The following is an 11,813-nucleotide window of genomic DNA, read 5'->3' on the forward strand; positions in this document are numbered from 1 at the left end:
GAAGCAAAGGTGAGAGAAAGAGAGTTAAATAAGCAAGAAAGGCAGGAGGAGAAGGATCAGGAGATCATGTCCCAATGTCTCGACAATGAGTAACCTAATTCAAAACATTTTTTAAGAAGTGAAAAATTGTGTCATGAGAAGAATGTTATCTACGGAAGATGAGGAAGTTCCATACACTCCAAGAGAAGATAGACCGAGTTACACTGATTTTACCCTCTAGGTTAAAATTAATTAAGTTTGTTGTAATCCTATGCTTTTTTCCCTTGTATTTGAAATAGTTTATTGGAAATAGACTTTATTGAGAAATAACGGCATATATATATGGAGGAAAAGGCCAAGAAAACATAAAGGAAAAAAAAAATATATATATATATATATATGTGTGTGTGTGTGAATGGTATTGCATTTTCCCTTGTCCTCCCTCTTCCAAACAAGTGGACTTGCACAAAAGCAGTAAGAACAATTTCATTACCTTGCCCTTGTCTTATCCTTACCCTCCTAAAACGGGTAGACTTCCTCTAAATAGAACCAATCTAACCCAGGCCAACCCAGTTCATGTTAATTCTTATAATTAATTAGTTCAAATCAAATCACTTTTATGTAACAGACGTGCCCTTCTAGTCATATATAAACGAGCCACCTAAGATGAATGAGGATCCTCTTCGGATTCAGGGGTCTTTTAATTATGTCTGTTCATCGTAAATTGTGCGGTTAGTTTTCGTCAGGTACTATTTGTATTCAATTTTAAATAAAAAGTTTAAAATAATTTCTGATCGCACGATTTACGATGAACGGACACGATTAAATAATCTTTAGGATCCTCACAAAGAGGATCCGGAAAGAATCCTCATGGACCTAAGATATCCAGAAAGTTCCTAACTGATGTTTATTATAGCCACATATATATACGTTTTCGTTTCCTAAAGAGGGAAGTAATCATAAGTTTAGTGTGACGTCTAGACCAGAAGCAAGGAGAAAAAATTGTGTAAACTAGTGTGAGCTGACGCATGCAAAACTCAATTACACGCAGCATGATTACTTGGGGACCATATGGATATTACTTTATAATTGTGGACGGAGGAACACCGAAAGTTGAAGATTTGCATGCACTGTCACTTAAACCAAACGTCGACCACAAATGCGTAGATCTCTTATGATCTATTATAAAACAAATAATAATAGTGTTCAATACTAAATCCATTCACGGTACGTAAAAGCTAATCAGAAATGATATCCGATCGAAGTTAGTTGGAGCTGAATTATGAATACATCATAGCAGAAATTTCATAATACATGTTCAGGTACGAAGTCGATGCACCAAATAAAAATTAAGTTGGTGAGTCAAAGCCTACAACAAAATGGCAATTGATCTATTAGTATAAATTCTCCACAAGCAAACCTGCCTTATAGTTATGACAAGTGTATGGTAACCATATTAAGTATAAGAGATGTAGGCCTACTACGATTTAAGTGATAAGTGAAGGAATATTAGTGTACAAATGTCACAATTGTATTGAACATTGTCCATGTCAGCTAAAAGCTGTTGGATTGGCTGAAGTTTGTTAGGAGTCAGTTAGTTTGTTAGTTGGTTGTAACGGCTAATAAGCCTTGGGTTTGCTGCTATATATAGCAGTGTGTAATCTCTCTCTCTCTCAATGAATTGAAAGCTCAACAGTTTATTCTTCTTCTTCTCTCTCTCTACTGCTAAAGTTCTCTCTCTAAAGCTTCAATCTTGATCTCTTCTTCGTCCTTCATCTTTTTATTTTTTTCATCTGTTAATATGGTATCGAGCCAGCAATTTTGTTGTGGTTCGTTGGTTTTTGGGGCTCTCTGATTGGCTTCTAGGATCTCTTCTTGGAGTTTGAAAGCTACGATTTGCATCAATGGCGGTGGGCAATTGGCGGTTGGCAGTTGGCATTTGACGATTTGAGATCTATTTTTTGGAGAATTAAAGCTTCGATCAGGTGATATGGCTCTTATGTTTCTCGATTAATCCATTTCTCAAGTATTTCTCTGTGCTATATGGAATTCTGGTTTCTGGGTTTCTGGTTGTGCTATGATAAAGTAAATCTTGTAGTGTAGTCTATGATTTTTGTGTGTCATTCAATAGTTAAAGTTTGAGGCACGAAGCCATTAGTAGTTAAAGATTTGTGGGCACGAAGCCATTGATTGATAATCTTGAAGTTCTTGTAGTTATTTGGTTGAAGGCAAGAAGCCATTTCTGTGATTTTCTGCTCTTTGTGAAGATTCGTTGGCACGAAGCTGTTTCTGAATATTTCTTGATAGTTTGAGTTTTTCTAGTTGTATAAAGATGGCATCATCATCATCAGTGAAAATAGAAGGGTTGTTGGGAATGTTAACCATAAAGTTAACTGATAAGAACTTTTCTAAGTGGGTTTTTCAATTCAAGTCTGTTATAAAAGGATATAAATTGTTTGATCACTTTGATGGCACTGCTATTTGTCCACCAAAGTTTGTTATACACACTGAGCATGGAGTTACAAGTGAAATTACAAATGCTTATCTTGAATGGGAGTCAACTAATTTGGCATTGTTAAGTTTGCTTATGGCAACATTATCTGATGAATCTAGAAAGCATGTTCTAGGATGTAAAAATGCACATGAGGCATGTATTAGTCTACAAGATAGATATGCTTCCATTTCTAAAGCAAAAGTGAACACACTTAAGAAAGAATTTCAAACTATATAAAAATGGGCTAATTCAATTGACCAATATTTGTCTAGGCTCAAGAATATTAAAGAACAGTTGCTTGCTGCTAGAGAATTTGTGTTAGGCAATGACTTTGTTGTTGCTGCTTTTTCTGGTTTACCAATGGAGTATTCAACCATAAGGATTGTCATACTTACAAAGGATACTTCAATTTCCTTAAGAGAGTTTAGGGAACAGTTGCTCTGTGCAGAAAGAGAATGAGTCTATGGTTAATAGTCTGTTAAACAATTTCTCTTGTTTGTATATGCAAGGATCTGTTAGTTCATCATTGTCATAGGGTTCTGGTATGTCACAAGACTTTGGTATGTTTCAGGGATCTTCAAGTTGTTATGATGGTATACCATTCTCTATTAGTGGTACAATTACAAGAGTTCAAAATGGTATTCCAAGCTTTCGGGTGTCATCTATGCCTTATCCACAGCAAGGTCCATATTCTGCTATTTCAAATGTTGCTCCCCAAGCATATCCTCCTATGCCATTTCCACAATAGGGTTATTCTTCATACTTGGGAAATTAATACATAGATGCTCCACCATTTCCTAAATCATCAATACCAAATTTTTCAAACAACTATGGCTTTGTTGGGCATGCTGGTCCACCAAGGCAATTTCCAAACTCTAATGCTTGGAGTTCGAATATTGGATCTAGATAATATTATGGGCCAAAGTCAAATGGGAATGGAACCTATAAGCCACCAAATGGGAGAGGTCAGACTTTTGGCAACAGACAGTCAACTGGATCGTGGCAGACTTGGGCTGGAAATACATAAGCAAGGACAAACATTGTACCTGAGTATCAAATATGTTCAAAAAGGGGACACACAACACCAAATTGCTGGAAGAGGTCAACTAATCCTAGTTCTATGGGACATGTACTAGAGTGTCAAATTTGTGGAAAAATAGGTCATAGTGCTCTAAACTATCATCATAGAAACAATTTTACATATCAAGGCTCTGCACCTGCTCCTTCCTTAAGTGTTATACAAGCTCAAGCTCCACAGTCTTTTCAAGCACTCCAAACATTTTAAGCATCACATTCTCATCTTCCCAATGATTCTTGGATAATAGATACTGGAGCATCTCATCACATGATAACTGATGTACGTTCACTGCAAAATGTCACACCTTATGAAGGCAATGATAAAATCATTATTGGCAATGGTGAAGGTTTGCCAATTACACATATTGGTTCTGCAAAATTGTGCACTGTACCAAACTCTTTAGTTTTGAGAAGTGTTTTACATGTTCTAACCATTGTTATCAGTTTACTATCAATAAAACAATTGTGTAAATACAATTATTGTTGGTTCATCTGTGATGATACAAATTTTTATGTGCAGGACAAAGTAACCGAGGTTGTAATCTACCAAGGAATGAGTAATGATTGTGAGTTGTTTCGGATACCAACAAAGCTACTTACAAAGGGTCTAGTGTCTTCAGCAAAGGAGTCTATGGGGTTGCTTGGTCCAAAAGTGAAGTCTATATTATGGCATCAAAGGTGTGGTCATCATAGCAATGAAGTACTATTTGCAATGTTGAAGAATTCTGATATAGTTAGTTCTGTTGATGATAAACAACATTTGTGTTCAGCTTGTATTTCTAGAAAAATTTCAAGATTACCATTTGTAGATGGGAAAGAGTCTTCTGTTTTTCCTTTTCAAAAGACTCATTATGATCTTTGGGGTCCTTCACGTACAAAGTTGATAGAAGGTTACAAATACTATGTGAGTTTTGTTGATGATTTTACCAGTTATATATGGATATACCCATTGATCAATAAATCAGAAGTTTTTAATGTTTTTCAGAAATTTTATAATCTTGTTCTTACTTTGTTTGGTACTAGTATTAAATGCCTGCAAACAGATGATGGGGGAGAATATGTTAGTCACAGATTTGATCAATTTCTCAAAAATAAAGGCATTGTACATATGGTATCATGTCCATATACCCCTCAACAAAATGGAATTGTGAAAACTGCAATATGTTAGCATAGACACATTGTGAAAACTACAATAACATTGCCTCAAGAGCTATGGTTTCATGCATGTGCTCATTATGTTTTCCTCATAAATAGAATGCCATGTAAGGTTTTAAGAATGTAGTCACCCTATCAACAACTATTTGGATGTAAACCACAATTGTAGGGTCTAAAAGTCTTTGGTATTGCAGTGTATCCATATATTAGACCTTATACAGAAAACAAGTTACAACCAAGAGTTTCCTTGTGTGTATTTATTGGATATGCTATAGGTTACAAGGGAGTAGTGTGTTATCACATACCATCTCACAAATTCATTATTTCTCGACATGTAATACATGATGAAGATATATTTCCATACAAGACTCCAATATCTAGTTCCAGAAATTGATAGGAGCATATTTAGGCGACTTACTTAGCTTGTTTTCGTGCATCTATGTTGTTAATTCATAGTTGTTTTAGTAGTTTAAGCCATTTTCATGTGTTTTTAGGTTCATATGGCTAAGGAAGCAAAAAGATGCATTTTGGAGCATTTTGGAGCAAAATTGGGCTTGGAATGGATAGCATATGATTGGAGCCAAAGTGTTGGACGAATTTGAAGGCCTTGTATTCATTTTGGACATAAAACAAAGGGCCTAGCCCATTCTCTCTTAAACCAACCCCAAGGCCATGCATTTCCTTCCAATTCCAAAGCCCACAATCACTTCAAAAGCCATGCAAAGAACCATCCATTCCATCAAAAACAATCCATCAATTCACATGCAAAACCACCATTAACACACATGCACCCAAACAAAGCCAACCTAGCTAACCCTACATGCATTCTTTATGCAACTCTTCATCATTCCACCATTCATTCTTTATTCCACAAACAAGTCACATGCATTTCCACCTTCCTACTTCATCATTTCACCACATTCTCCCTCTTTAACTCATTTCATTATTCATTCACTTTGCATTCATTCAATTCCACCCCACATGCACCCTTTATTCTTCATCATTGCAACCATGGCACATTTACACCAACAAAACAACTCCCATGCCATGGCCTACTCATATTCCCATTTCCTTTCCAACATCTCACATGCATTTCCACCTTCCTACTTCATCATTTCACCACATTTTCCCTTTTATTTCCACATGCAATTCTTCATCATTGCAACCACAAACACCTTAAACAAATAGCCATATACATCTCCACTTCTCCTATAAATACCCTTGCATTCATTCATTCAAAAATCATCTCATTCACAACACAACACTCCTCAAAATCATCCATTCTCCTCCCTAGCCGTGAGTCTCCCTTAGAATCCAAAAACCATTCTTCCATTTCCCCTCCATTTCATCCATTTCCATAATCCCCCAATCCATTCAACACACCAACAACATCCCTTAGTCCTTGTGCCACAATAAAGAGGAAGATAAGAGGGCCTAAACGTTCATACAATTCAAGATTGAGTTGTTGGAATGTTTAGGCGTTTCTTTGATTTCAATGTTTAATTTCAATTCTCTTTGTTTTGTACGAATAAGGAATGGAAGAGAAGAGGGCCTAAACGTTCATACAATTCAAGTTTGAGTTGTTGGAATGTTTAGGTGTTTCTTTGATTCTCTTTGTTTTGTAAGTATGAGGAACTAAACCCCCCTTGGCTAGGGGGTGATTCGAAATATATGTTTATGCTTGCAATATGATTTGAGTACTTCTAATTACGTTTCATAAGTTGTGAATTCAATTTGTTTAACTATTTGATTGATAACCTATTTATGTATGTTTATTAAGAATGAACGCTTAATTTTCATGCATGAATTTGACGCTAGAATATAAGTGAGTTTCACATAATTGTCACACACTTATATTCACAAGTAGTGAAGGTTGCTAGTCACAATCGCGTTAAGTTCAATTCTTAGCATAAGTGTCATGATGTCATAGTCACAAGTGCTTTGTCAATGCTTATAGTTTTCATTGAACGTAATGATCTTTGATTGTATCTTTATTATGATGTCATGTAAGGAACTTTTGAAGAATGCTTTGGGTTGTCGTATGCAATCATCCAATTCATTAACTTAAGGAAAACTTGACGGTTAATTTAAGCGGACCTAATTAACCCGGAGCGTTGAGAATTCATAGTTTATTGAAAAGCAATTAGAAATCGTTTTGTATGCAAGTATAACATGTGTGGAGATGAACCCCTTAGCTAGCTTCCCATCCATTCATTTCCGTCAAATCCATATTTACAATTTGTTTTGTTTCCAAGTATCCATTTTAGTTTAAATTCGTCCAAATCCAATTCCCCCCTATTTCGTTGAAGTCTTAGTCTTAATCTTTCTTATTTTTAGTTTTGCTTTCTTCAAGCATTAAATAGTGTTTTATATTGTGTTTTTACGTTTTTAAGTCAAATCCAAGTGATTAACAATCCCTCCTAATCCCCGGTCCAGAACGATCCCTACTTATACACTTCACTACAATTGACAAAAAGAGGGTTTAATTTGTGTGCGCATAAATATTCGCATCAAATTTTGGCGCCGTTGCCGGGGATTAGCAACTTTGCTAATCCCTTGGATTGTTTTATTTTCGTTTGTTTTTATTTTTCCAGATTCTTAAATTTGTTTTGTTTCTTGTTTTAGGTACTAGTTCATGACTCGGAGTTCTCATCCGATTCGTGAAAATATCCTAGAGTGATTGGGTTCTTCGTCCGGCTGCAAGACGTAAAAGAAAGCGCTACTTGGGAGGCAACCCAATACAGTAAATAAAACAAAGCTTGTTCATTGATTTTTTCGATAAATTACAATTGTATCTAAACATGGCAGAAAGATGGAGCCTTTACAAAGGTTGTGTACGTGAGGCCTCACTACGTGGCAACACTCTCGGAGCAAGAGGCATCGGAGCAGGAGGCATCGGAGCAGGAGGCATCGGAGCAAGAGGCATCGGAGCAGGAGGCATAGGAGCGGGAGGCACCGAAGATAGATCATTCAAGGCCCCAAACCTTGGTGGAACGCTGGATGACCCAGGAAAGAGGTGCCTCTGGAAGAAAGCTGCAAACCGTTGACGGTCATCAAGCTCATCAAGCTTCCTCTTCATGCCTGTTGAATAATTGTTGGCAAGCACGTGCAAACTTCGGTTCTCGTACTTAAGCTGTTTGATCTCCTGCTTAAGACTCTCCACCTCCGCCATCAAGGATTCAACCTGACGGGAGCGAGCAAGAAGGCGTTGGCCCATGTTGGACACAGAGCCAGCGCACTGAACACTCAGAGCCAGGGATTCTTGAACGGCCAACTCATCGGACCGTCCTGAAAGCAGCTGACTGTCTTTGGGAGTGAGGAGGTTCCGAGCCACTATTGTAGCCGTTGTGGGATCCGACATCACGGAGTCCTCATCTGTAAGAGGGCCATGGGAAGATAAGAAAGACGGGCACCATACCTTACCCTGACGAGACGCGACCGGGTCACTGCTTAGACTCAAATCTAAGCAAATGTTCGATGGGTTGGATGAGCTAGCCATTGTTCAAGAAGTTAAAAGAAAAGGGTTGGATGGAGGAAATCTCGACGAGCCGAAGATGATTTTTGGGAAGTCTTCAAAGTGTGCAGATAGAGGTGATCGATCACCTCTATTAAAGGATAGGCGACACAATCACCAATTCAGCATTGAAGAGACACCGCTCTTCAAAAAACCGGATTTTCTGGCGTAAAGATCGCCAGCTCTTCAGACGCAATCCAAGCTTTTCAGAAAGCGTGTGCAAATTTGTCAAAAGCTCCCAGCTTTTCAGAAGACGCGTGGAAGGCGAGAAATCAGCTGCACACTTTAGCCGACAAACGTGGGTGACAAAGCCGAAAGCTCCCGGCTTTCCAGAAAGCGAGTGCAACTTTGTCAAAAGCTCCCGGCTTTTCAGAAGACGCGTGCCACTTTGTCAAAAGCTCCCGGCTTTTCAGAAGACGCGTGGAAGACATTGCCGCATCCGTACTGCCATTTGCCATTACAATTCCTATATACATCAACATTCATGGCAAGGCATACACCCAGAAGCGCATAACTTTCCTTCTCGGCCGAAAATGTAAGCTGCAACCAACCCTCTCAAACATGCTCAGATTTCTCCTTCTCTTGAGAACACACTTTCAAACATGGATGTATCCCCCAAAGAAGATACCAAATGCCTGCAGTACGAATGAGGAAGAGGAAACGGTGGATCGAAACATGTGGATTCATTCGCTGCCTCTTCGAAAGCAAAGGTATCTCATATCATCAAGGGCGAAAGCAAAGGTACCTCATATCATGTTCTTTCCCTGTCTTTTCCTTTGTCCTTGATATTACTTGCATGGCAAAATGAAAGAAGCAATCAGCCGGCACTTGGAGTCTATCTGGACTCTATTCCCTGGTTGCTTACCTAGCTTTGCTGAGCTATCCTCTAACCCTCTTCAATACGAATTGGAGAGATTGAACAAAGAAACAGATAAGAGGAGGAAGCTCAGACCTTCGGGGGAGACCAAAGGAAGCCTGTTGCCCAGTTCAAGAGTAGCACAAAGGAAAATCAACGATGGGAGCAGTGCAGTTCAAGAGTAAGCCTGTGGAATCACAAAGATCCAAGCCTCACTGCAATCACCAAGGAGAAGATGGAACGAACACTCCATAACCAGATTTGCATCTCTAAACTCTTCTCTTTGTTAGATACATTCTGCCATGTTTAGTATGTTTAATTGCTGTTTATATGTTTGTTTGTGTTTAGTGTGGTTTTTAACATTGAGGACAATGTTTGATTTAAGTGTGGGGGAGTTACTAAAGTGTTTTGATGCAAATTCGTAGGGTTTTATCCACCATAACTTCAAATGTTGTTTCTTGCTGTTTTTAAGTGTGTTTAGTGTGTTTTGACTTAAAAATTCAAAAATCACATAAAAATTTGAAAAACATGTTTTGAAAAGCCTAAAAAGAGTGTTTTGAGTCGTTTTTGTGTCGTAGGTCACCTTCCAACACAATGATAAGGATTTGGTTTCTAATTGCATGACTGTTGAAAAGAGTTATAAACATGGAGAAAAGTTTGATTTACTCTTGGTATATGCTTGGTTATGGTTATAATGTATGACTTCACATGCAATCATAAAAGAAAAAAATTAGTTATGTAACATGCTTGAAGGAAGGAACTCAAACAAACGCTACAACCTTGAGAGACTTGAGCCTATAACGTTCTTTGGAGAGTATAATCTGTGATTTCTTGTTTTCTAAAGTTGTTGCATGATCTCATTATTCTTTGCTTGGTTACTACTTAGAAGGCGTTTCATCATATAGTTCCAAATGCTAGAACTCATGCCCATTTCATTCAAAGCATGTTATTGATTTACATAACATATTCAAGATGAAGTTGTGTAATTGCCACCATAGCCAAATAACCTCACTTCCCATATTTCGTTTATGTTGTAAGTTTTACCCCCGTTGAGCTTTGTTTAGCCTTTATTCTTTGTCAACCCACATTATCCTCACCTAGCCTAGTTTAGGACAATCCACACCTTTGTTCTTAGAAGATAGTGAGCATGACTTAAATGAATTCCTTTTGAGTTACATTATGCAAGAAAATGAGTGTGGGAGAAGGAATGCTTGTTCTTAAGTATGTTTTGAGTTTCAAAAGAAAAGAAAAATAGAAAAGAAAAGAAAGAAAGAAAAAAAAAAAAGCTTGAAAAAAATGAAAGAATGAGTGATTGAAGTAAGGGCTCAAAACACCAATTCTGGCCCTAAATTGTCTCCCTTTTGTTCCAAAGTTGAGTTTTCATTCAAAAGTGAATTCTAAGTTGATTCAATTGCCTTGCTCACTATTTCTTTAAGAACCTTTGTTTTCCATATCCCTTCTTTGTTATCCACACGCCCCAAGCCCCATTACAACCCGTGACTTCAATCTTGAGTGTTATGTATTTCAATTGTGGAGTTTGAATTTGGTATGAGCATATGGTGTCACTGGTTCTCGCGTCTAAGTAGTAGCATTCCATTCATGAGATCATATCTAAACATGCTTATTAACTCCAGAAATTGCGTTCTTTGTGATACATATATGTGAGTGTTCGTTTTCATGTTTACATCAATCTTCTCACATATGACTAGATTAGGGTGTGTAGTTAGAAATTCTGAGTGAAAATCGAGTGCATATCTTGTAAGGAATTGAGCAAATTCTCTAAGGCATGTTACTACATTCAAAACATGGTTTTAAATGCTTAATTGTGAACTAGTATGTGGTGACTATGATTAAGAATGTACTTAAGGGTAAAGATGGCTAAATTCTGTGGGAATAATAATTTTTAACTTGTCATGTGCATTGGAAATCCCTGAAACGATTGTTGGAAGGTGTAGGTTGTGTTTTACGTGTTTAGTGTCGTTTTGTTTATTTGTTTTTATTCTGTTTTGCTCGAGGACTAGCAAAAGATAAGTGTGGGGGAGTTTGATAGGAGCATATTTAGGCGACTTACTTAGCTTGTTTTCGTGCATCTATGTTGTTAATTCATAGTTGTTTTAGTAGTTTAAGCCATTTTCATGTGTTTTTAGGTTCATATGGCTAAGGAAGCAAAAAGATGCATTTTGGAGCATTTTGGAGCAAAATTGGGCTTGGAATGGATAGCATATGATTGGAGCCAAAGTGTTGGACGAATTTGAAGGCCTTGTATTCATTTTGGACATAAAACAAAGGGCCTAGCCCATTCTCTCTTAAACCAACCCCAAGGCCATGCATTTCCTTCCAATTCCAAAGCCCACAATCACTTCAAAAGCCATGCAAAGAACCATCCATTCCATCAAAAACAATCCATCAATTCACATGCAAAACCACCATTAACACACATGCACCCAAACAAAGCCAACCTAGCTAACCCTACATGCATTCTTTATGCAACTCTTCATCATTCCACCATTCATTCTTTATTCCACAAACAAGTCACATGCATTTCCACCTTCCTACTTCATCATTTCACCACATTCTCCCTCTTTAACTCATTTCATTATTCATTCACTTTGCATTCATTCAATTCCACCCCACATGCACCCTTTATTCTTCATCATTGCAACCATGGCACATTTACACCAACAAAACAACTCCCATGCCATGGCCTACTCATATTCCCATTTCCTTTCCAACATCTC

At 37.6% G+C, this 11,813-nt stretch overlaps 1 long non-coding RNA gene across 1 annotated transcript; it reads left to right on the forward strand.

Moving 5' to 3' along the window:
• Window positions 1-1,474: 1,474 nt before the first annotated feature.
• On the forward strand, window positions 1,475-4,532 carry LOC125477986. Its single transcript, XR_007258815.1, has 2 exons — window positions 1,475-3,156; window positions 4,071-4,532. It is a non-coding gene; the product is annotated as an uncharacterized LOC125477986 (long non-coding RNA).
• The last annotated feature ends 7,281 nt before the right edge of the window (window positions 4,533-11,813 follow it).

This window comes from the organism of the source record quoted next, unplaced genomic scaffold (genome assembly GCF_019419815.1).
Source record: "Pyrus x bretschneideri cultivar Hongxiangsu unplaced genomic scaffold, Pyrus_bretschneideri_v1 Contig23, whole genome shotgun sequence".
Taxonomy (NCBI): domain Eukaryota; kingdom Viridiplantae; phylum Streptophyta; class Magnoliopsida; order Rosales; family Rosaceae; genus Pyrus; species Pyrus x bretschneideri.